The sequence below is a fragment of the Rhinoderma darwinii genome, chromosome 9 (genome assembly GCF_050947455.1).
Source record: "Rhinoderma darwinii isolate aRhiDar2 chromosome 9, aRhiDar2.hap1, whole genome shotgun sequence".
Classification (NCBI taxonomy): Eukaryota; Metazoa; Chordata; class Amphibia; order Anura; family Rhinodermatidae; genus Rhinoderma; species Rhinoderma darwinii.
In genome coordinates, this window is record NC_134695.1 from 83,268,774 (window position 1) to 83,294,067 (window position 25,294).

The 25,294-nt window shown below is 48.3% G+C and overlaps 1 pseudogene; it reads left to right on the forward strand.

Moving 5' to 3' along the window:
• The first annotated feature begins 245 nt into the window (after window positions 1-245).
• The window catches only part of LOC142661097 (fatty acyl-CoA hydrolase precursor, medium chain-like), a 33,318-nt pseudogene continuing 8,269 nt past the window's right edge, over window positions 246-25,294 (forward strand).

Below are 25,294 nucleotides of genomic sequence, written 5' to 3' on the forward strand. Positions count from 1 at the left end.
GCATAAATTATGCCTCGTGTGAACAGACAAACGTCTGCCCATTGCTTTCAATGGGCAGATGTTTGTTAACGCTATTGAGGCGCTATTTTCAGACGTAATTCGGGGCAAAAACGCCCGAATTACGTCAGTAAATAGGCCGTGTGAACATACCCTAACAGATCTGCATTTGCACAGTGATTTGTTAAATAGTAACTAGTATAATCAGTGACCGCAGATCCTCTACTGCAGGTAAAGACTGGAATAGAAGAGCAGTGTCCGAAGTGTGACTACAGAGCATGGGGATTATACTGCTGCACATTCTGCTCCTCAGCCCCCTTATTCTGACCGCGCTCGGGACAGGTGAGAACCAGGCTGCAAAATACTAAAATTCAGGATGTGATGGGAATTAACAATGCAGCCCAACTATCTCCACAACTAAATCAAGAATATCTTATCTTTTATTTTATTCTTCATAATAAGAATATTAATAAACAACTTAGATTTTCGATGTTCTTAGAAGAAAACATTTTCAGTTATTCTTCTATCCTAACTTCTATCTCGTTCTTGTTTTTTTGTTCAGTATTATAGTAGTTATATTCTTGTATATAGGGGGCAGTATTATAGTAGTTATATTCTTGTATATAGGGGCAGTATTATAGTAGTAGTTATATTCTTATATATAGGGGTAGTATTATAGTAGTTATATTCTTGTATATAGGGGCAGTATTATAGTAGATATATTCTTGTATATAGGGGGCAGTATTATAGTAGTTATATTCTTGTATATAGGGGGCAGTATTATAGTAGATATATTCTTGTATATAGGAGGCAGTATTATAGTAGTTATATTCTGTATATAGGAGCAGTATTATAGTAGTTATATTCTTGTATATAGGAGGCAGTATTATAGTAGTTATATTCTTGTATATAGGGGGCAGTATTATAGTAGTTATATTCTTGTATATAGGAGGCAGTATTATAGTAGTTATTCTTGTATATAGGAGCAGTATTATAGTAGTTATATTCTTGTGTATATATAGGGGCAGTATTATAGTAGTTATATTCTTGTATATATAGGGAGCAGTATTATAGTAGTTATATTCTTGTATATATGGAGCAGTATTATAGTAGTTATATTCTTGTATATAGGAGGCAGTATTATAGTAGTTATATTCTTATATATAGGAGCAGTATTATAGTAGTTATATTCTTGTATATAGGAGCAGTATTATAGTAGTTATATTCTTGTATATTGGGGCCAGTATTATAATAGTTATATTCTTGTATATAGAGCGCAGTATTATAGTAGTTATATTCTTGTAAATAGGGGCAGTATTATAGTAGTTATTCTTGTATATAGGAGCAGTATTATAGTAGTTATATTCTTGTGTATATATAGGGGCAGTATTATAGTAGTTATATTCTTGTATATATAGGGAGCAGTATTATAGTAGTTATATTCTTGTATATATGGAGCAGTATTATAGTAGTTATATTCTTGTATATAGGAGGCAGTATTATAGTAGTTATATTCTTATATATAGGAGCAGTATTATAGTAGTTATATTCTTGTATATAGGAGCAGTATTATAGTAGTTATATTCTTGTATATTGGGGCCAGTATTATAATAGTTATATTCTTGTATATAGAGCGCAGTATTATAGTAGTTATATTCTTGTAAATAGGGGCAGTATTATAGTAGTTATATTCTTGTATATAGAGCGCAGTATTATAGTAGTTATATTCTTGTATGTAGGAGCAGTATTATAGTTGTTATATTCTTATATATAGGAGCAGTATTATAGTAGTTATATTCTTGTATATAGGGGCAGTATTATAATAGTTATATTCTTGTATATAGGAGGCAGTATTATAGTAGTTATATTCTTGTAAATAGGGGCAGTATTATAGTAGTAATATTCTTGTATATAGGAGCAGTATTATAGTAGTTATATTCTTGTATATAGGAGCAGTATTATAGTAGTTATATTCTTGTATATAGGGGCAGTATTATAGTAGTTATATTCTTGTACATAGGGGGCAGTATTATAGTAGTTATATTCTTGTATATAGAGGCAGTAGTATAGTAGTTATATTCTTGTATATAGGAGGCAGTATTATAGTAGTTATATTCTTGTATATAGGGGCAGTATTATAATAGTTATATTCTTGTATATAGGGGCAGTATTATAATAGTTATATTCTTGTATATAGGGGCAGTATTATAGTAGTAATATTCTTGTATATAGGAGCAGTATTATAGTAGTTATATTCTTGTATATAGGAGCAGTATTATAGTAGTTATATTCTTGTATATAGGGGCAGTATTATAGTAGTTATATTCTTGTACATAGGGGGCAGTATTATAGTAGTTATATTCTTGTATATAGAGGCAGTAGTATAGTAGTTATATTCTTGTATATAGGAGGCAGTATTATAGTAGTTATATTCTTGTATATAGGGGCAGTATTATAATAATTATATTCTTGTATATAGGGGCAGTATTATAATAGTTATATTCTTGTATATAGGGAGCAGTATTATAGTAGTTATATTCTTGTATATAGGGGGCAGTATTATAGTAGTTATATTATTGTATATAGGGGGCAGTATTATAGTAGTTATATTCTTGTATATAGGAGCAGTATTATAGTCGTTATATTCTTGTATATAGGGACAGTAGTATAGTAATTATATTCTTGTATATAGGGGGCAGTATTATAGTAGTAATATTCTTGTATATAGGAGCAGTATTATAGTAGTAATAGTCTTGTATATAGCGGCAGTATTATAGTAGTTATATTCTTGTATATAGAGGCAGTATTATAGTAGTTATATTCTTGTATATAGGAGCAGTATTATAGTAGTTATGTTCTTGTATATAGGGGCAGTATTATAGTAGTTATATTCTTGTATATAGGGGCAGTATTATAGTAGTTATATTCCTGTATATAGGGGCAGTATTATAGTAGTTATGTTCTTGTATATAAGAGCAGCATTCTAGTAGTTATACTCTTGTATATAGGGGCAGTATTATAGTAGTTATATTGTTGTATATAGGGGCAGTATTATAGTAGTTATATTGTTGTATATAGGGAGCAGTATTATAGTAGTTATATTCTTGTATATAGGAGCAGTATTAGGCCTCATTTACACGAGCGTATTATACGCGCGTGCGACGCGCGTGCTTTTCACGCGTGTCGTACGCACCTATAATAGTCTATGGGGCTGTTTAGACGATGCGTGATTTTTGCGCTGCGTGAGTGCGTTGCGTAAAACTCACGACATGTTCTATATTCTTGCGTTTTTCACGCAACACGCACCCATTGACTTCAATGGGTGCGTGAAAACAACGCATGCCACACTGACGGTCCTGCGTTGCATGCGCGAAAATCACGCAAGAGCTGTCAAACTCCTGAATGTAAACAGAAAAGCACCACGTGCTTTTCTGGTTACAAACATCCAAACGGAGTGTCAAATTCGAGATGAGCGCACCGAACTTCACCGGGTTCGGCCAAACTCGTTTTGACCGAAACCGGTAAAAAATGTTCGGGTACGCGACGTCAGGAGACCGTCACTGTCCACGGTGCTGAAAGCGTTAAACTGGTTCAGCACCATGGACAGTGACTTCCGCTCCGAAAATCCATGAACCTGTAAAAAAAAAAAAAAGTTCTGACTTACCGATTACTCCGGTCCGACCTCCCGGGATGACAGTTAAGTCCAAGTGACAGCTGCAGCCAATCACAGGCCAAGCACAGGCTGCAGCCAATCACAGGCCAAGCACAGGCTGCAGCCAATCACAGGCTGCAGCGGTCTCATGGACTGCGGCGTCATCCTGGGAGGTGGGGCCGGATGACAAGAGTGGGATGCGTCACCAAGGCAACGGCCGGGAGCCCGGACTGGGGGAAGCAGGAAGTTCTTGGTAAGTATGAAAGTCTTTTTTTATTCACAGGTTGGTGTATATTGTGTTCGGCATTCACTGTCGAGGGTGCTGAAAGAGTTACTGCCGATCAGTTAGCTCTTTCAGCACCTTGGACAGTGACGGGCGTCGACTAGCCTCATCTCTATGATGGCGGCTGCGCGAAAATCACGCAGCCGCGCATCATACACGGATGACACACGGAGCTGCCAAGTGCCTTTTGCGCGCGCAAAACGCAGCGTTTTTTGCGCGCGCAAAACGCACACGCTCGTGTAAATGAGGCCTTATAGTAGTTATATTCTTGTATATAGGAGCAGTATTATAGTAGTTATATTCTTGTATACAGGGTGCAGTATTATAGTAGTTATATTCTTGTACATAGGACACAGTATTACAGTAGTTATATTCTTGTATCTAGGGCAGTATTATAGTAGTTATATATTTATACATAGGGGGCAGTATTACAACACTGACATGCCACTGAGCACAGGAGACGAAACCTGTCAGCATTAATAGTATCTGGAATTCAAACGGTTTTTGTTTCTAGGTCAAAATGATGGAAGGCCATTAATAACCACAAAATATGGACAACTACGTGGCCTTACTGTACCAGTAAAGGAGACCTCTAGAGCCATTGATGCCTTTTTTGGAGTCCCTTTTGCAAAACCTCCGGTTGGATCGCTGAGATTTTCTGACCCTGAACCTCCTGAGCCCTGGAGCTCTGTTAGAGAAGCTTCTGAGTATCCCCCTATGTGAGATATTGCTTTAGTGTTGTATAAATTTACGAGATCCTTGACACTAAACCATATATTGATTTTTGTTAATTCTGTATACTTCAGGTGTTTACAGGTAGAAGATTTCATGATTGGAATTGGAGAATATTACCAAACCTCTTTTAAGATGCCCAAGTCCTCAGAAGATTGCCTGTACCTGAATGTGTTTACTCCAGCCGACAGAGACAAGAAGTCAAAATTACCTGTAAGTATTCGGAAATCAGAGGTTAATACTTATTTTAATTAGTGTTGTAAATCTGCAACATTTCGGACTTCAGCTTTTGTGACACTAGTAGCATGCCTGACAGCTGCAGACGCTAAAGGACATGTTAGGAGTTGTAGTATTACAAAGTGTTACTCCTATTATTTTGCTTATAAATATATAACGAAGTATCATTTAGTGCAGTGACCATTGTTTGCCCGCTGTTCTCTTGATGATACATATCTCCAGATCCATTTACAACCACGCTTCTGAGTGATATCAACTGCGCCGTGTAACGTGTATGAAATGCTGACTACAATGCTGATGATGTGGTGGTCCTTTAAGAATAATGGCTACTCCAATAAATTTTAATATGTTCCCATTTCCTCCAGGTCATGTTTTTTATACATGGCGGTGGGTTGCTGTTCGAGTTGGCCAGCATATATGATGGCTCCGCACTTAGCGCCTATGAGAACGTAGTGGTTGTGTCCATACAGTACAGGCTGGGGCTCCTGGGATTCTTCAGGTAAGGATATTTTGAATCCTTTCTAGGCATGTTCACGTTTGTTCATTAGTGCGTGCAGCTCTGGAGTATAATACAGGATGTAACTCACGACCAGTACAGGATAAGTAATGTAATGTATGTACACAGTGACTCCACCAGCAGAATAGTGAGTGCAGCTCTAGAGTATAATACAGGATGTAACTCACGACCAGTACAGGATAAGTAATGTAATGTATGTACACAGTGACTACACCAGCAGAATAGTGAGTGCAGCTCTGGAGTATAATACAGGATGTAACCCAGGATCAGTACAGGATAAGTAATGTAATGCATGTACACAGTGACTACACAAACAGAATAGGGAGTACTGCTCTGGAGTATAATACAGGATATAACGTAGGCCGGATTCACACGAGCATGTTCGGTCCGTGATATACAGTCCGTATGTCAGCCGCATTTTCCGGACCGAACACACTTTAGGGAGCTGGGCTCCTTACATCATAGTTATCTATGACGCTAGGTGTCACTGCCGCGCTGCGGGAAGACTGTCCCGTACTGTAATCATGTTTTCAGTACGGGACAGTAGTTCCGCGAAGAGGCAGCGGCACCTAGCGTCATAGATAACTTTGATGTAAAGAGCCCAGCTCTACAGGATCAGTACAGGATAAGTAATGTAATGTATGTACACAGTGACTCCACCAGCAGAATAGTGAGTGCAGCTCTGGAGTATAATACAGGATATAACTCAGTATCAGTACAGGATAAGTAATGTAATGTATGTACACAGTGACTCCACCAGCAGAATAGTGAGTGCAGCTCTGGAGTATAATACAGGATATAACTCAGTATCAGTACAGGATAAGTAATGTAATGTATGTACACAGTGACTCCACCAGCAGAATAGTCAGTGCAGCTCTGGAGTGGGTGGAGTAGGACGTGTGGAGAGAGCTGCTGAGACTTCCGTGCAGGCCTTGGATCCAGGGACTTTCCTTATCCTATCTGCCCAGGCCTCATACCATCTGCCTGGGCTTGGAAAGTACCCTGAGGGGGGTTCCATCCTAGGATGGAGCCTCAGACCTCTACCTCCCGGAGCATGCCAGCGGGGGGTAGAGGGTCATCCCAGCTGGCTGGGAATATGAAAACAGTCGCGGGGGTGAGGAGATCATCTCGGGGCAAGGCTGTCCTGGCTCCCCCTGAGGCTGGAACCCTGGATAAGGGTATGGAGACGCGGTCCGGCATGGTGATCGAGGTGTTGTCGTCTGGAGAAGGACCAGCACCGTCCGGACATTTGGATGACGGTCGTGTGGAGGAATGGGGACAGCTGAGGACCGGAGAGACGGTGGAGAACTTCAGCTCCCGTCTGGCTATGCGGTTGGAGGAGTATCGGGACCTCAGGAAGTCGCTGCAACGGCTCCGTGCGGACTTGGCGGTCGCCAGAGGAAGGGCTGCAAAATGCACAGGAGGTAAGAGGTCCCGATACCGTTTAAATGTGAAATCCTTGTTGGAGGAAATAAAAGAAGTGGAAGAAAGACGTGAGGAGATTTTGGCATGCGGAGGGGTGTTTGGAGAAAAGTTAAAAAACGAAGAGAGGTTTGCCGAGATGGCAGCACCTATAAAAATAGAAAGTATGGAGGAAGATACAGCAAAGGAAAAAGTGGGGGAGAAAATGGAGCATGAGAATGTAAAGTCCAGAGAAGGCACAGATTCTGAGGCACCCAGGAGCAGTGAGGAGGAGGAGGGTGGACTCACAGCTGGGAGAAATCAAGAGTGTTTTGAAACTGACAGTGAGCGGCCTCCAGGATTACTCACTCAGATCCGTAATGTGGAGTCGCCGGTATCCTTCCAGGGATTTTGTTTCGGTGCGGAGTTACCCGCAGAGGAGGAAAAGCAAAAGAAAAAAAAATTTAAGAAGAAAAAAACGGAAAAGGAAAAAAAATCTGCTAAAAGTTCATTTAAAATGGTGTATACAGCAAGATCCTTCCTGTGCTCTGAGCCAGATGAAAGTCAGGATCAGAGCGCAGGTCCCGCAAGACCCCCAGCTCAAGCCTCTGCAGTGGGGCTGGAGCGGGAATGCGGGGAGAGTGTTACGGGTCCGGCATTAGAGCACGTGGTGGTCAAAATGGCGCCGGACGCCAACCCCTGCAAAGGGGGCGGTACTGGTGGCCTGGTGACGCCAGGGGGTGTGTCCCCGTGTCCGGTGAATGGCGAGCTGGGAAACTGGTCTTTGATGCGAGTCAGGGGTCGGGAGAACGGGTAAACCAGAAACCGGATGTGGTGTCTGAAAGCCGGAAGTCTGTCTGTGTCGCAGTAAAGCCGTCAGACGTTCCGGACAAGGGCGGTCACAGAGGGGGCTCCGGCTCTGTTGGCCACTCCTCTGTGGGAGGGGGGAGTGGTCCGGCGCCGGAGGCGGCTCCAGTGACGTCAGTGGCTCCTTCGTCCGCATCGCTGAAAAGTGGTGTAGGCGAGAAGGGGGCTGCTGGCGTCGGGGGCGACGGTGGCCCCTTTCCCAAAAATGTTCAGCACTTAGAACAGATGGAGGTTAATGAGGCGGAGGGCACAGTGGGGACACCGCTTATAACATCTGGTGGCGTCCCTGCAAAGGTGCCTGATGATGCGGAGACTGAAGCAGTGTCTACCCACACAAAAAGTACAGAAAAAATGCATAACATAGAACCAGGCCTGGCCAGAAGGATGACTGCAGGGGGACCTGGTGGGTTAAATGAAAAAGTTGCGGCTGTGGATGTGGAAACTGCTGGGGGTATGCAGGTGTCTGTAAATAAAGTTGCTGGAGTGTCTGCTGGTAATGGGGTGTTGAGTGCTGTGTCTGTGGGTGGTGGGGATGGGGTATCAACCAGGGGCAATGGGCCTGGCGCTCCTCTTGCTGTGACACCCGGCAGGTCTTATGCTGGTGTGGCAGCGGGGGGACAGCGGGCCTACCCATCTTCATCCTCAAGGTCCGGGGACGGTAACTTGCAACAACGTCTCTTGGACGCTTTAAGAGAGGGAAAGCAAACCCTAACCATAGGGGGAGTGCAGAAGGACCTGTCTTTCTGGATAGACAGATATGGTCTAAATGCCTTCCGAGAGCAACGAGGAGATCAGTGGTCGCTCCCAACAGCCGGGCAGGCTGTAGCCAGGAGGAATGTGGTCCGTCTCCGGTGGCGTGGCAATGATGCGTGCCCTCCCAGAAAGAGGGTGGTGGAGCTGCTGCTGGGGATGGGCTTCAAGGCGAGTGACATCTTTGCCTTGATACATCCACATGGCTCGGTCGAGTTCGACATCAGCTTTGTTCACCTAGGGGGCCTTGAGGTCTTCTGGGGGAACTACGAGCTGATGAAGGACGAGCCTGGCTGGCGAGACTTTGCTGCACAAGCAATTTCTCGCCAAAGTGGTCCCAAGAGAGTGACCGTTCTTACCCGTAATGAGTCACTCTCTTGTATTGATATCATGACCTGGTTGGGAAGGTACGGAGAGGTAGTAGAGATGCCACGGAAGAACATGGATGAGTTTGGCATCTGGTCAGGGGCCTGGACGTTCATGGTTAAATTAAAGCGTCTGGGACAGACGGTGTCCCACATACCATCGTCTGCTTTCCTGGGAAGAGATCGGATCCTTGTCTTCTACCAGGGGCAGCCGAAGTTGTGTCACCGGTGTGGCGACCCCTCACATTTGAGTGCAGGCTGCAAGGTGCAGAAGTGTGCTCATTGTGGGGGGATTGGTCATCTAGCCGCATCGTGTGACCGTATTCGGTGCAACCTGTGTGGTGACTTAGGTCACCCGTTCAGTCGGTGTCCTCGCTCTGTTGTCAATGCTTGTTCCAAACCTGCGGAGGATGAAAGGAGGGAGGCCTCCGTGGGTGAGGGTGCGGGCAGGGACGATGGGGCACAGGGGCAAGGGAAGAATGCAAAGAAGGGTCCCCCTTCTCACCAGAGAAGGGCGGAGAAGCGAAGGAAGGAGAGGATTTGGAGGGCGCTCCAGGAAACTGGGACAACCTCTGATTCGGATCTGGATGCCCCCCCTGAATCTGATGCCCCTGGGGAGGCCGAATTGAATGGGGAGATGAGGAGGATCCAAAGGGAGCAGAGGGCTGAGGACTCTCAGTCCTCCCACTATGAAAGTGTGGGAGAGGAAGAGAGGACTCAGCCTACAGCAAAAGGGACACCGGGCAAAACCCAAGGGCCAAATACATCTGGCCCCGCCCTGGCCCAGGAAGGTAAATCCTGTACCCCCCTGGTGCGCTCTACTGATCGATACCATGCTCTCGTGGACATTCCAGCCTCTCATACTAAGAGGGAGGGCATGGTAGGGCACCCTAGAGTCGTTGAGCCTCCCCTGCTGCAGGGGCCGTTGCCCCCAGAGGGGGAGGTTGACCCGGAACTTGGGGATGAAGATGGGAATAGGGTGGTGAGTATGGACTCCTCAGTTTGCAAGAAGCGAGGCAAAGAAGGGGGGTCCTCATCAGATAGAGGGGGGGGTGGGAAGAAGAAAGCCGTCTAACTCAAACATCCATGATGGCGGCACCCATTCCGTTGACGCTGGCATCAATTAACGTTGCCAGCATTAAGTCAGATAGGGCGAGATTTGCAGCCTTTGATTTTCTTGGCCGAGTTGAAGCCGACATTTTGTTTTTGCAGGAGACCAGGCTGTCACTTTTGGCAGACGTCGTTAAATCTAGGAGGGAGTGGCGACGCGGGCCCTCCTACTGGTCTCTTGCGGCTGAGCCCTATAGCGGAGTGGCGGTCCTTTTCACCGCACCGGTAACATGCCGACGGATGATTGAGTTAGAAATGGGGAGGTGCTTGATCTTAGATGTCCTCATGAGGGGACAGGAATTAAGACTAATCAATATATACGGACCCCAGAGCAAATGGGACCGTAAAAGTCTCTTCATGAGGATTAAGCCTTTCCTTTTTTCAGGTCGACAAGTTATCTTTGGAGGGGACTTCAATACTGTCATGAGACCCCGAGATAGAGGAGGTTCCGGAGATAAAAAATTGACCTACGATAGTGTAGCATTAAAAAATATAGTTAGCGATGCTCGCCTGGTGGATATCCACATCAGGCATACCCCAGGCCACTCGGGTTTCACCTATCGTAGAGGTAGTTGTAGGTCTAGGATAGACAGGTTTTTTTTGAAGGAGGAAGCCATCTCTTCACCAGTGTCCGTTGTTGAGGTGGAGTTCTCCGATCACTGTATGATTATTTTCTCTTTGAACATTGCAGAGTCCCTCCAGATGGGAAGAGGTATATGGAGGCTGAATTCTACTCTCTTGGAAGAAGCGGAGATAAGACAGGCCTTTGAGGATTTTCTTCAGAGCCAGGTACCTTTGTTGGATCTCAGTGGTACTAAGTCTGAGTGGTGGGAGTTGTTTAAAGGCCGGGTGGCAGGATTTTTCCGCAGGCTCTCGAGCCTCAGGTCCATGAGTAGGTACCGCCTATATCAGGAACTGAGGCGGAAACTCGAACATCTGGTCTCAACCGGGGGTAGTGGGGAGGAGATCTCCGTGGTGAAAGCTTTGCTCAGGAGGTGTCAGTATGATAGGCACACATCTTTAGTTCTTGAGAGGGATTTCGGGAGGTACCGCTCGCCCGACCCCTACAGGAACTGTAAGATGTCAGTGAGTCGTAAGGTTGTGACAGGACTGATTGATAGTACAGGATCTCTGAAGAGATCCAAATCAGGGATCTTGGAGGTCGTCAGATCCTTCTACTCGCACCTCTTGGGGAAGCAAGATCCAAACCGAGACGAGATGTCGGCTTTCCTGGCTGAAACCATCCCTGAGCCAGGGGTAGACCCCTCTCTCTGTGTTTTGATAGATTCGATCAAGGAAGAGGAAGTGGGATTGGCGATTGATGGGCTTGCCCTCAAAAAATCGCCAGGGCCGGATGGCTTAACATCCGAGTTTTATAAGACTTTTAAAGGAACCCTAGTTCCCCTCTTGACTGAGGTGTTTAATGAGTGCCTTTCCTCGGGTACTTTGCCAATGTCAATGAGGAGGTCGGCCTTGATCGTTTTATCGAAGGGTAAAGACTCGACCCGTATTGAGAATTGGCGTCCCATAGCGCTGCTCAATACGGACAGAAAGGTTCTCGCAAAGGTGCTGTTTAATCGGCTGGTGAAGTTTGCATCCCGGCTCCTTTCGCCGGTCCAGCATTGCTCTGTTCCAGGCCGCAGCACATTTAGTGCTGTCCTCAGTGTCAGAGAGGCAGTGGAGCAGGGAAATTCTGGTCGGTGGGAGGGGTACATCCTGTCCTTGGACCAGGCCAAGGCTTTTGACCGGGTGGACCACGAGTACCTCTGGTCGGTCCTTCTGAGGTACGGCCTACCGGGGGGGTTTGTCAATTGGCTACAGACCTTATACACTGGGGCTGAGACTTTTGCGCTGGTGAACGGTTGGGTTGGAACCCCCTTTGAGGTTGGGTCTGGTGTCCGCCAGGGTTGTCCCTTGAGCCCTTTGCTATATGCGTTCGCAATTGATCCTTTTCTTAAAAGGATCGATCGTGGGCCATTGGCGGGAGTCGGGGCCGGCCTGGAGGGGCCGGAGGCCACTCAGAGGGTGGTTGCGTACGCAGACGACGTCTCCATTTTTGTCTCCTCGAGAGGGGAGGCAGAGTGGGTGATGTCGGAAGTGGAGCGTTACTCATTGGCATCTGGGTCCAAGATCAACCGGGATAAGTGCAAAAGTCTCTGGCTGGGAGGAGGATATCCTGGTTTTGATCTCCCGGACACCCTTCCAGAGCCTCAGGGGTCTGCTAAGATCTTAGGAGTCGAATTTGGCCCGGGTGATTACCCCAAGAAGAACTGGGAGGATAGGCTGAATCTAGTTGCCCAGAAGGTCGACCAATGGAAGGGTTGGTCCTTAACCCTGAGGGAAAGGGTTCACTTGGCCAAGGCCTACCTGGTGCCCATGTTGCTTTACCTGGGCAGTGTGTGCATCTTGCCAGAACCTCTCTGGACTCGGGTCTATAGCCTGTTCTTCCAGCTGCTATGGGGGAACAGGCTCAACCTAATCAAGAGGGAGGTTACTTACCTACCAAGGACACTAGGCGGGTTAGGTATGGTTAACCCGGTGGTGTTCCTAGTGAACACCTTTGTTAAGATCAACCTGGCAAACCTCTGGCAAGAGAGGGCTCCTTGGTGGATATCCTCCTGCAGGGGGTGGTTTCGGCCTTTCTTCCAGGAATGGGAGAGAGGAGGGCAAGTGAAAGACCTGCGTACACCTCACGGACATCTTATGCCACCCTGGCGCTGAAGATTGTTCGCCGGTGGGGTCTGGAGGTGTCGGAGATCAGGACCATGTCGAGAAAATTTCTTGACAGGAGGGTCCTGATGACCCACTTCCAGAAGCCCCTGGCGCTCAAAGACTGTCCAAGTAGTGACCTCGGGGTGGGATTAAAACGTTTAAATTCAGCGAGGATTCCCCAGAAGTTTTGGGATCTGGCTTGGCGTTGCTTCCATGGGAGACTGTATGTGAGGGGCAATCTAAAGTGCAGAAGCTCTGATGATCGGGATTGCCCCCGGGAGGAGTGCGGCGGAGTGCTGGAAAGCATGGAGCATTTCCTGCCTCATTGCCCTTTCAATACAGAGGTATACAAAAGGGTGGGAGCCTCCATTGGTTGGCCAGGTCTAACCAGCCTCTCCTATGCTGGGTGGGCCTATGGAGTGTTCGGAGACCTCGGTGGTAGGGACGATTGCACCTTGTTTCTAGTCAGTATAGTGGTCAAGCACTTTATGTAGAATGCACGATGTCTAGTTTCTACCCAGAAGAAAATCCTCCTAGTGGATGAGGTTGTTAGCAATATCATGGGTGACCTGGTGAAGGTGCGTTCTTTGGAGGTTGGCAGATTGGGAGCATCCAAAGCCTCTCGTCTTTGGAGGGGCTTTTCCTTTTGGGTGCCTTAATGTGTCTGCCTTCATGAGGGAGGGGGAGTCGTCACCGGTGCTCAACTGGAGGTGGGGGTCTGCGTTCCGCTGAGGCACCAAAAAAATATAGCGATAGGGCTCGGAATAAGGGAAAGGTGAGGGTCAGCATAGGGTCAGCTTTCAATAGGGTCAAGAAAGGGCTAGTAATAGGGTAAGGAGATAGGCAAGCGATAGGGAGGGTGTAGCGGTGGACGTGGTACCTTGGCCTCTGGGGGGGTGCTGGGGGGGGGCTTTCCCTTCTCTCTCTCTGGTGATGGGCTAGGTAAGCACTGGAAGATTTTTGTTTTGTTTAGGATTGAAATGGCAGGAAAAAGGTTTACAAGCGACCGAACTTGGTGCTTTCGGGTACGGTGTATTTTGTATATGGTGAAGTGGTATGTGGACAAGTTGGTGACGTGTATTGTATTATATTGTAGAAATGTTGTTAGAATAGGGATAAACTTAAGGGGGTTAATAGATAGGTTGGGAGGGGTCGGGGGGGGGGGTGTGCCTGACCCAGCCCCGGACTATGCGGACATGGGAGGACATGGGGCGGGGGGCTGGGCTGGGGTGTTGGGTGTGGTGGTGGGGGCCAGCATCTGGACTATGCGGACGTGAGAGGACATGAGGCGAGATGCTGGCTGGGGTGGTGGAGTTTAGGTAAGAAGGGTAAGGTTAGGGAAAGTCAGGATGTGTATAGTGTGATTAAAAAAAATAAAAAAAAAAAAATAAATAAAAAAAAATAATAATATATAAAAAAAAAAAAAAAAAATTGGGATTAGTATTATTATATTTTGGATTGTTTTTGTTCTTATTATTATTATTATTATTATTATTTTATTTGCTATTATGTTGTTTGATTATTATCATCATTATTATGTTGTTTCTTTAGGCCCTTGGGTGACGCGGGTCGGGGGATTTTCTGTTAGTACTTTTGATTACGTTTATATGATGTTTGTATATATTCTAGTTATTGTTTAGCTTCGGATGAAGTGTAGATGTAAGTATATAAGAGTGGGGTGTATGTGGCCGGGTCTGGTATAGTTTTCTCTTCTCATATACAGAGATGTATATAAGAAAATTTGTTTATAAGAATTGGCTTGTGACTTTTTGGTTATATGGAATTAGTTATGTATTTGTTTTTCAGTTTATGTTTTGTAAATTTATATAAAATAAAGAGATACAGGATGTAATTTAGGATTAGTACAAGATAAGTCATGCCATGTTTGACTCACTTTTTTATGTACATTTATTAAATATGTCAAGTGTAAAATAAGGGTCAGAGGTGCATATAGTCTTCATTGCCTTGAGCAGGGCGGTATGTACCACTAGGCACTGGAGGTGCAGTGCCTAGGGCCACCGGTCAGGTCACTCACAGGATGGGGGGGCTGGTTGCGCGCTCTTTACCAGTGCTCCTTGGTCTGTTAGACACGCCCACTGTTAATGAATTTGCCAGAGCTGCTGTGGCCAATCCAAGAGCAGTGGGCGTGTCATAGACTCAGTTCTCAGAAGCGCTGTAGGGGGAGTGGGCGGCAGAGCAGGACAGTACGACGCCGCAGCAGATCAGGTAAGTATTGCTACATGTTTAATGTAATGTGATGTAGTGTTGGGTGGCACTTTGTATCGGTACTATTTCGATGCCGTGCAGCCTCAAACGGTTCAATACCGTTAATTTATGTATTGCAATACTAAGCTGTGTGGCCGCACAGCTTAGTATTGTTATACATGAATATAGTGAGCGGGGCTGCGGCTGTGTAACACAGTCATTGCCCTGCTCCTGACAAGTGTGCGCGCGCAGTCAGCATGAGGTGATGCGTCCGGCACTGCACTAATGAGCGCCGGCACTGAAAACCCCACGTGTTCTCTGTCTTCGTTCATTAGCGCCGCCGTTCATTAGTGCGGTGCTGGCCACGTAACCTTATGCTGACCGCGCGCGCACACTAGTCAGGAGCGGGACAATGGCTGTATTACACAGCCGCAGCCCCGCTCTTACCGCTGAGATCTGAGAAATCTCTGATCTCTGCCGCTATTCTCCTGAATGCTGCGATCAAAGCTGATTGCCACCTCAGCATTCAAGGGGAAAATGCAAAGGGGGATGCCCATTGGATTGTCAGTAAATTCCTGTGACGCGACTAAGGGACATACCATATATGGCCAGACAGCCCGGGGTCCATTGAAGGACCCCAGGGCTGTCTGACCATATTTCCGGTTGTTAAGGCATACTTAGGTGGTTTACATCAGATGGTTCCAGGTTACCTCCGTTCATTGGTATACTTTTAAAAGTAGGATAATGTACTGAGGTAACCGGCAGGGCGTTTTTTGCTCTAGTCCGGAGGGGGGATCTCTGCAGGGGTGTTTTTTTTTTCTAGGGGAAATGGACCCCAGTGTTCATGTGGGGGGCAGGGGAGGGTATGTTAATGGGGTATCGCTGAGCATTTCTCTTAGGGTATGTTCACACATAGCGTAAACACAGCGGATTTTACGCAACGGATTTCATTGTGAAAAATCCACAGCATAATACAGTACCAGTAGAGTGGACGATATTTGAACAAACTTCATCCACACGCTGCGTAAATAACCCACCAAAAAGACGTTCATAATTTGGCCTGCGGTGCGGATTTTTTAATCCGCAGCATGTAAATTTATGTTGTGAAATCGCTGGTTTTCTGTTACAGGTTTTCCCTATTGAATTCAATGGGGAGGTAAAACCTGCAACAATTAGCACATGTTGCGATTTTTGCAGGGGAAAAGCTGCGTTATCGGGGGCGTCAACCCTAAAAGTGCCTAGGGCAGCACAAACTCTAAATACGGACCTGGCCTTGAGTACAATCTTTCACCCAGTCATCATGTAAAATTACCTTCTCTGTTTATTTCAGCACCGGAGATGACCAATTACCTGGTAATTATGGGTTTCTGGACCAAGTCGTCGCACTTCAGTGGGTACAGGAAAACATTGCAGATTTCGGTCGTGACCCCCAATCCGTCACCATATTTGGTGAATCTGCTGGGGCGGTCAGCGTCTCCGCTCTGGTAAATTCTGTCTAGTGTTACATGAGTATCCATACAGCGCACCCGTCACTTCTGGGACCTATATGCGCTGACAGGCTGCTGTGTTATTTTATCCTTTATATTTATAACGAGACCTAATCTGTGCCAAGTAATATAATCGATAAATTCTTGTAGACCAATTCTGTCATTTACCTCTATGATGAGAATACAGAACAATGTTTGAAAATGAAAAATAATAACAAAAAAAAAATGGTAGTGAATGTGCCCAATCCAAGCGTTAATGATCCAACTTGTATCCTCTGCTAGGTGCTCTCACCCTTATCCAAAGGCCTGTTCCACCGCGCCATCGCTGAAAGCGGAACTGTAACAATGCCAAGCTTGGTGGTCAGCAAGTCTGAAGATCTCGTCTACTACCGAAATGTAGGTATAATAATCTAGATGGAATTCTACTCCACCCGCTATTCATTCTCGGGAGGGGGAGGGGGGGATCAGCCATGTTGGACTTTTTTCCAGACAATCTCCTATTGTTGAGCTAATACTGTTTGAGATAATGGCGGTGCCAGGGTGGCTTTACCCCATATATCCACATAGAAATAATTTACATATTTGGCATGATCATGTTAGATGGAGGGGGTAGGGGGCAATATGTAGTGGCAATTGCAGCCTATGCACCCCCAATTGCAGAGGGAATGAGAGACAATCACACAACACCAACAAGCAATCCAGAAGAGGCCGTACTGAAAGAAGAAAAAAAGGAATAAGGGAAGGCCTCCATGACTAAAATAGATGGGAGGGACACAGAGTTGGCTGGCCTATGAGAGGAAAGGGGGGGGGGACAGCAGGAGGGCTTGAGTGAGAAGGGGTGGGGATTGAAGGGGATGTACCTGTTTCCTGTTTGTGCTCTCCCTCTCTTCGCCAGGACACAGAAGCAGGAACATGTTTGTTACCCCTGCTGCGTCTGATGAGGAGGCTATGGAGCTGTTGCGGGCCGCGGCAGCCTCTCAGGGTCCTGGATGGCTCGGAGCACGAGTAGCGACGCTGCTGCAGGGACAATCGGGCGCTCCGGTCCAGGAGCGAGCAGAGTCGGCTGGAGCAAGCGGGGAGCGCTCTGTCATGCCGGTGGTCGCGGGGCTGCTGGAGCAGGCCGAGGTACAGGACCGGCGTACCAGGGGGTCGGGCAGGAGAAGAGGAGAGCCCGTTTCCCCCATGACTCAGGCCAGGGCTGGCACTCCCGGCGTGACGCGCAGCACGAGGCGCTCGCGCCCGCCCGCAAGGCTGAGTCCTGAAGACATCCCGCGGGCGCGGCGGCGCAAGAGGAGCCCATTAGTGGACCCTGCAGGCCAGACACCAGGGCGGCCGGCCGCTGCTCTTTCGTCTGGTCCTGGGAGGAATCCCAAAACGCGGCAGCGCCCGGCGGCAGCGGCGAGGAGGACGTGGCCTTCACTTCCGGTCACATCCTCTCCTTCTTCAGCACGTGGCGGAAGGGCAACGGCGACCCTGCATGGTGATGTGCCAGCCAGAGGGTCGGCTCATGGTGTCGTCGAGGTGGAAACGACCAGAGGTCGCAGGATGAGGTCGGTGGTTGGAGTGCCAGGGACGGAACAGCTTGGAGCTGGTTCAGCGGGACGGATGAGGCATGAACTGGACCTCGGCCAATTGGATGATGCGATGTCACCCCCCCTTTACTCAGACGAAAATCGGAATTCCCCGTGCACACATTGCCAATGCGGACAGCGCCAGAGGGAGTCCGGAGCATTGGAGGACGGTGAGCGGCGGGCCTCTCCACGTGGACATGGGGGTCCGGCTGACGGGTTCACAGCCCCTGGGCAGCCTGGTGAGTTGACACCTACGTTACCATTTCCAGCTTTATTGATGTCGGGTATCGGTGTAGAGGGTGTCGAGGCGGTGGGCGTCGCGGCGGAGTCGGGGGTCCCGTCGCTACAGGCGGGTGCGGGGGATAGTTTGGCGGAGTTAGTAGGATGTTTAAAAGTGTTAGTGGGGCGGCTAGGTGGTTCCCCTTCCCAAGAATCGTCAGGTGTGGCGCCGGCCGCGGTGTGGGGGGGCAGTGTTGGAAGCGCTCCGGTTCGTCAAAACGGTGGGGGGTTGAATGCCGGGGCAGCGGTGGCAGTGGCGGCGGCGGTTCAAACAGACTCGCCAAAGGAGGTTGATAGGGTGCGTCTTGATGATCGTGCGCGCGGGGAGGTTTATGTTTGTTATGAGGGCCCGTTAGGGGCGCATTTAAAGCAGGAGGTAAAGGAAAGGATTTGGAAGGACGAGTATGTGGAGATTTTTTCCTTGCTTCCGCTGGAAAAGTTTAATTTAGATAAGGTGAAGCGGGATGAAACAAAAAAGGATGAGGAAGAAAAGAGACAGTACAGGTTGATTCCAAAAACGTTCGTCAATTGGATGCAGGCTTTTGCAATTTTGGCGAGCGTTATTGGGGAAAAGGCGCCAGATAATTGTTCCGGCTTGTTTTGTTATTTGGATGCGGTGGGGGAGGCGCATCGGGTTTATGGGGGCCAGGCCTGGCTTCGTTACGATGAGCAGTTTCGGCAGAGGAAAGCGGTGCGGCCGAATATACGGTGGGACCATAAGGACATAGCCTTATGGTTGAAAGTGACGGCACTTTATAAGCAGGGGCAGTCCTTTCCCGGGAGCGGGAATGCAGCAGGAACTTCCGGCGGGGGTAGTCAGGCCTCAGGTTAAAAATTTGGGACGTGTTGGCAGTTCAATGAGGGGCAGTGCAAATTTGGAGCGACGTGTAAATTCAAGCATGCGTTTTCACATTGCAGCGGGCAGTCACATGGAGCGTCTAAATGTTTTAAGAAGGGTAAACGACAAGGGGGAGCCAGCGGTGCGTCTGGTTATGGGGGAGACTCCGGTGAAACTCATAAAGATGGCCCCCTTTCTAAGTAGGTACCCCAATAAGGAGGGGGCGCGGTTGATTAGTTTAGGTTTTGGTTACGGTTTCGTTATTCCGCCCCCTGTGCATGAGGTCCCTTTCACGCAGCGCAACCTTAAGTCGGCATATCAGCATGCGGGGGTAGTCTCAGAAAAAATCCGGAAGGAGATTGATCTGGGCAGAATGGCGGGCCCCTTTAGCACGATCCCAGTTCCAGGTTTGGTGGTGTCACCGTTAGGGGTGGTTCCAAAACGAGAAGGTAACAAATTCCGGCTTATTCAGCATTTGTCCTTCCCGAAGGGGGCGTCGGTTAACGATGGCATTGACCAGGATCTCTGTTCTGTGGTCTACACGTCGTTTGATGCGGCGGTAGCGTTGGTACGTGGTTACGGAAGAGGGGCTCTGATGGCAAAAACTGATATTCAAGCGGCGTTTCGTTTGTTGCCGGTTCATCCGGACAGCCAGAGGTTGTTGGGATGTTATTGGGAAGGGGATTATTACATTGATCGATGCCTTCCCATGGGTTGTTCGTTGTCGTGCGCGTACTTTGAGGTGTTTAGTTCTTTTTTGGAATGGGTAGTCAGGGAGGTCGCGGGGGTGGAATCAGTTATTCACTATCTCGACGATTTCTTGTGCGTTGGCCCGTCGTGTTCGGGGGTTTGCGCAAATTTGTTGGAGACGGTCAATTGGGTGTCAAGGGAGTTCGGTGTACCCTTGGCTGTGGAAAAAACTGAGGGTCCGGTGACGACCATTTGTTTTTTGGGAATTACTATCGACTCCGTAGCAATGGAGTGCAGATTGCCGGAGGATAAGTTGGGGGATTTGCGGTTGGTAGTGGAGCGAGCGTGTCGGATTAGGAAAATTACGCTACGTGAATTGCAGTCCTTATTGGGGAAGTTGAATTTTGCCTGCCGCATCATGCCGATGGGCAGGGTTTTTTGTCGGCGGTTGGCAGCGGCGACGGCGGGGGTTCGGGAACCCCATCATTTCATTCGTCTGGCTGCAGAGCACAGGGAAGATTTACAGGTCTGGCTCCATTTTCTGGCACAGTATAATGGGCGCTCTCTTTGGATGTCCCGGGCGTTAGATAGCTTCGATTTGGAATTGTTCACTGACGCGTCTGGGGCGGTGGGGTTCGGGGCGTTCTTTAAAGGTCAATGGTGCGCGGGAAAATGGCCGGTTGCATGGGTGGAGGCGGGACTGACGCGTAACTTGGCCCTACTCGAACTGTTTCCCATCGTGGTGGCGGTCACCATTTGGGGAGTCAGGTTCCGGGACAAAAAAGTGCGTTTTCATTGCGACAATTTGGGGGTGGTGATGGCTATAAATAATACTTCGGCGTCGTCCCCTCCAGTGGTTCGCTTGTTGCGTCAGTTGGTGCTTTCCTGTTTGAGTTTAAATGCATGGGTGGTGGCGGTGCATGTTCCCGGGGTAGAGAATTGTATTGCTGACGCGCTTTCTCGCTCGCAGTGGGATCGTTTCCGGCAGCTGGTCCCGGACGCGGAGTTAACAGGGGTGGACTGTCCCAGTCATCTGTGGGAGCTGGTATCCAGGCGGCAGGTGCATTGATTAAACGTTCACTGGCCAGTGCGACGTGGTCGTCGTATGCGGCTGGATGGAGGCAATGGGAGGAGTGGGTGAGATCTTTGGGAGATGTGTGCTCGGATGATGATAGGATGGTGGCCTTGCTGTTTTGGTTGGGGGATGCGTTCGCCCGGGGTTGCACGGTCGCTAAGGTTAATCGCTTCGTGGCGGCCATTGCTTTCGGTTGTAAGTTACGGGGGTTGGCAGATATCACGAAGCGGTTTTTGGTGGGCCAGGCATTGAAAGGGCTGAGACGGGGTGTAGTCGTGAGGGATAAGAGGCGTCCCGTGTCATTTCAATAGTTGTGTTCCCTGGAGGTGGTGGTGCGGCAGGTGTGTCGTTCAGAGTATGAGAGCAAGCTTTTCCGGTTGGCTTTTGCGTTAGCCTTTTTTGGAGCTTTTCGGGTAGGGGAATTGGTTTCCCCCAGTTCGGTGAGAGCGGGGGGCTTGTTGCAGGATAATGTCGATTTGTATGAAGACAGGGTGGAGATAGTGTTGCGAAGGTCCAAAACGGACCAAGGAGGGGCAGGACGTCGAGTGGTTTTGCTGGCGGTCCCAAAGAATCCGGTTTGTCCAGTGTTGTGTGTCAAGGAGTACTTGGCGGGTTTAGATCTCAGACGGGCCGTTGCTGCGGCACGAGGATGGCTCGTTTCTGTCGCGGTATCAGTTTATTTCGGTTTTCAGAAAGTGTCTGGTGGCTAGCGGGGTGCAGGCAGAGCAATACTCGTCTCATTCTTTCCGTATAGGGGCAGCGACGGAGGCGGTGAGATGGGGTTTAGATGATGCAGGCGTGCAGCGGATAGGGCGTTGGGAGTCGGCGCGTTTCCGTTCTTATGTGCGCTTGAACATGTTGTGATATATTGATGTATAGCATGTTCCGGGTGCGTGCGTTTCCGCCTGAGTATTAATGGTACGCGGCAGCAAGAGGTGGTGCGTGTATGTTCTTCATTTGTTTTGCAGGCCGTGACTCATGCATGGTGTGGATTATGGGACATTCTTTTGTGTACTGGGGTGCCCTTCGCGCGGATGTACGGCCGGACGGTCGACAGCTCAGGATTCCGCGGGACGCGGCGGTTGTGAGGTGGATGGGTATACGGGGAATGACATGGAACAGGGTATTGCCCGAGTTTCACAATTTTGTACTGCTTGACAGGGCGCCGGAGGTACTGGTGTTGCATGTGGGAGGCAACGATTTGGGTATACGCCCTTTCCGGGAGTTGGTACGGGACGTCAAGCATGATTTGCTCTGCTTATGGGCAACTTATCCTAAATTGGTGACGGTGTGGTCTGAGATGGTCCCTAGGAAGAACTGGCGGATGGCCCGTTCTGTGGGAAAAATTAACAAGGCTCGCATTAAGGCTAATAGGGCCATATCGAGCTTCGTGACGCGTAATGGTGGGGTTGCGGTGCGCCACTGGGATCTGGAGGCTGGGACAGGCAGCTACTGGAGAGAGGACGGTGTGCACCTCAATGAGGTGGGGATGGATATGTGGAGTCTGGCTTTGACCGATGGAATTGAGCGAGCGGTGGGAGTGTGGAGGAGCTCGCAGGCGTGAGGTGGTCAAGGCCTGTTTCGCTTTGGCGGGGGGGAGTCCTTGAAGTAGGTCGTAAAAAGTGGTGGGGGGGAATGCATCACGGGATGCACCCCCAATTTGTCGGCTTCTTAGGGTGTTACCCCTTTTGAAAGCTGGGTTATATATATTTATATATATATGGTGGTCATCTGCAAAAAGGTAATTTGGTGCTCCTGGGCCGGGTTACGGCTGGGGGTAAGGTATTTGTGGGCAGATGGCCAAAATTAAGTATCGGTGGCTTCAAGGACTTGCCCCTGTCATTCTGGTTGGTTTATAATGTTATGACCCTGATAGGGTCGCAGTGGGTTATTTGTTGTTATGATGTATCCCCTTTTTTGGGGATTCAAAAATTATGGTATTTAAAGTTATTGTTATTTAAATAATAAACGGCTGCTGTGGCCATTAAAATCCAACTCTGTTTCAGTGTCTGCTTTGGGAGGGTAGATTTACATAAGGGGAGAAGCGACTCGACTTATTTGAGTCATGCAATTAATATATGTGATACTTGTTTTGCTCTGCAGTTAGTAGCGGAGATATCGGGCTGTGATGTGGCCTCCATTGCCAACTGTCTGAAGAACAAATCAGAGGAGGAACTTGTGTCTATTGCCAAAGTAATGGTAGGTCTTGTGTCACCCTACAGTAGTATCAGTCCCTGGGAAACTTCAGGCCTCGGCTCCATTGCCAATTTTAGTATCCAAATAACAGAAATTGCTCCATTTCTCTTACATTTTCCTCTTGGTGAGTGTTGCCCCCTCTGAGGCCACTTCCATGTGTTACAATAGAATTGATTCTGCTGGATTCACTACTTTTTGAATACCACAGACCTTTTTCTTTCAGGGTCAGTAAAGCCCAACGTTTTTCTTTTTAATTCTTAGATTGGCGGAAGGTGGGCATCTATGGCAGGCCATGTGTAGAGGTAGTTCTGGCATGCAACGTATAGGGCATCTGTGGTAGGCAGTGTGTGTGGGCATTTGGGGCAGACAAAGTATGGGCCGTCTGTTTGAGGCAATGTATTGGGGTGTCTTTGGTAGGCATCCTATGCGGGAATTTGTGTCAGGCAATGTATATTACATCTGTGTTACTGTATGGGGCATCTGTTTCTGGCAATGTATGGGGCATCTGTGGCAGGCAATGTATGGGGCATCTGTGGCAGGCAATGTATGGGGCATCTGTGGCAGGCAATTTAATGGATGGGGCGCCTGGGGCAGACCATGGATGGGGCATCCGGGGAAATCGGATGGGGTGTCCGGGGCAGACCACGGATGTGGCATCCGGGGGAATCGGATGGGGCGCCCGGTGCAGACCACGGATGGGGCGTCCGGGGCAGGCAATTTATAGGGCATCTGTGGCAGGCAGCCTATGGGGGAATTTGTGGCAGCAACAAATCCCCAAAAACATCAAACCTTTGTCCAGTGGATTCTTATGGCGGGTGAATCATGAATCGATTTGATACAATTAGTACTGGACAATAAATTCACTCATCACTGCTTAGTTACCACCGGAGTTTTTCTACCTAAACCAGTAGAGAAGATGTTAACTAACAAGGAAAGCAACAAGGTCCCGATTCTTCTTGGGGTGAATGAGCAGGAGTTCGGCTGGTTCGTTCCAATGGTAGGTGCGAAGCTCTTAAATAATAACAGCGCTCCCCCTGTTACGGCATCTCGGGTTTTATCAAAGAATAATCTGCATTTTGGCTAAATATTTTTGAAGGTTTGTTATTTATAGGTGGAAATTCAGATGTACTGTACGCCTATGGCCAGCTGTAAGAGGATTTCTACACAAAACACAAAAATGTAAGTTACAGCAGCAACCACAGTTTCGTAATTGTCATTTTTGTGTTACAGAAATTGTCAATTTTCTGTTTTGTTGCCATTTTTGCAAAACTTATAACACAACGTGCGGCCATATTGGTTGTCACTTCTCAATTATTTTTAGAAGTTGATGTTCACATTGTTATTGACTGAACCTGCTGACAAAATGACAGTAGATCATCCGTTTCTGAGCAATTAATTAAAAAGTGATAAACAATATGGCCGCACGCAGGGGTGTAGCTAGGGGGCAGGCGGGGCATGTGCCCCGGGCGCAACTACAAGGGAAGGAAGGGGGGGGCACCGACCCGGGGAGTGGAGGCATGTGCCCTCCGGGCCGGTACCCCCATAAACATTTAGTGCCATGGGCAGCGCATGGGACAGGAGCGGGAGCTGTGTACTGTAATGCACGATGTTCTCCTGCACAGGCAGAGCGTGTGTGCTCCAGGTGGCTGCATTATACGTCACATGTGACGTCATATAATGCAGCCGGCCATACACTCTGCCTGTGAGGAGAACACCATTGAAGTGTTCAGCCCCAGCTAGCAGACAGGCAGGGAGGATGGAGGAAGAGGGGGCTGGGGACGAGCAGTCTTAGCCCTTATTCACACGACAGGGTTTCCCGGCCGGGTGACGGCCGTTCATAAATCGGCCGTCACACGTCTGCATTAGGAACACTAGACCCCTAATGGGGCTAGTCACACGCACAATTTTTTGACGGCCCGGGAAACCTGGCCGTCAAAAAATGAGACATGCCCTATTTTCGGCCGTTTACCCGGCCGCCCGACTCCCATAGAAGTCTATGGGCCGGGTAATACACGGCCATCACTGGAATGTGTCCCAAGTGATGGCCATGTATTCCGTCGCTCGCGCTCTCTCTCCTCCTCCTCCTCACAGTGCAGAGTGCATGTGAGGAGGAGGAGGGTCTTTTTTTGCTCCATGTAGGAGTAGGAATCCCCAGCCGGGGATTGAGGATTCCGCTACAGGAGAAGTGAGTGACTACACTGTCCATATATGGACACAGTGACGTCACTCACTTCTGAAGCGGAATCCCCGGGTCGGGGATTCCTCTCCAGGAGAAGTCAGTGACTGCACTGTCCATATATGGACATTGAAGTCAGTGACTTCTCCTGGAA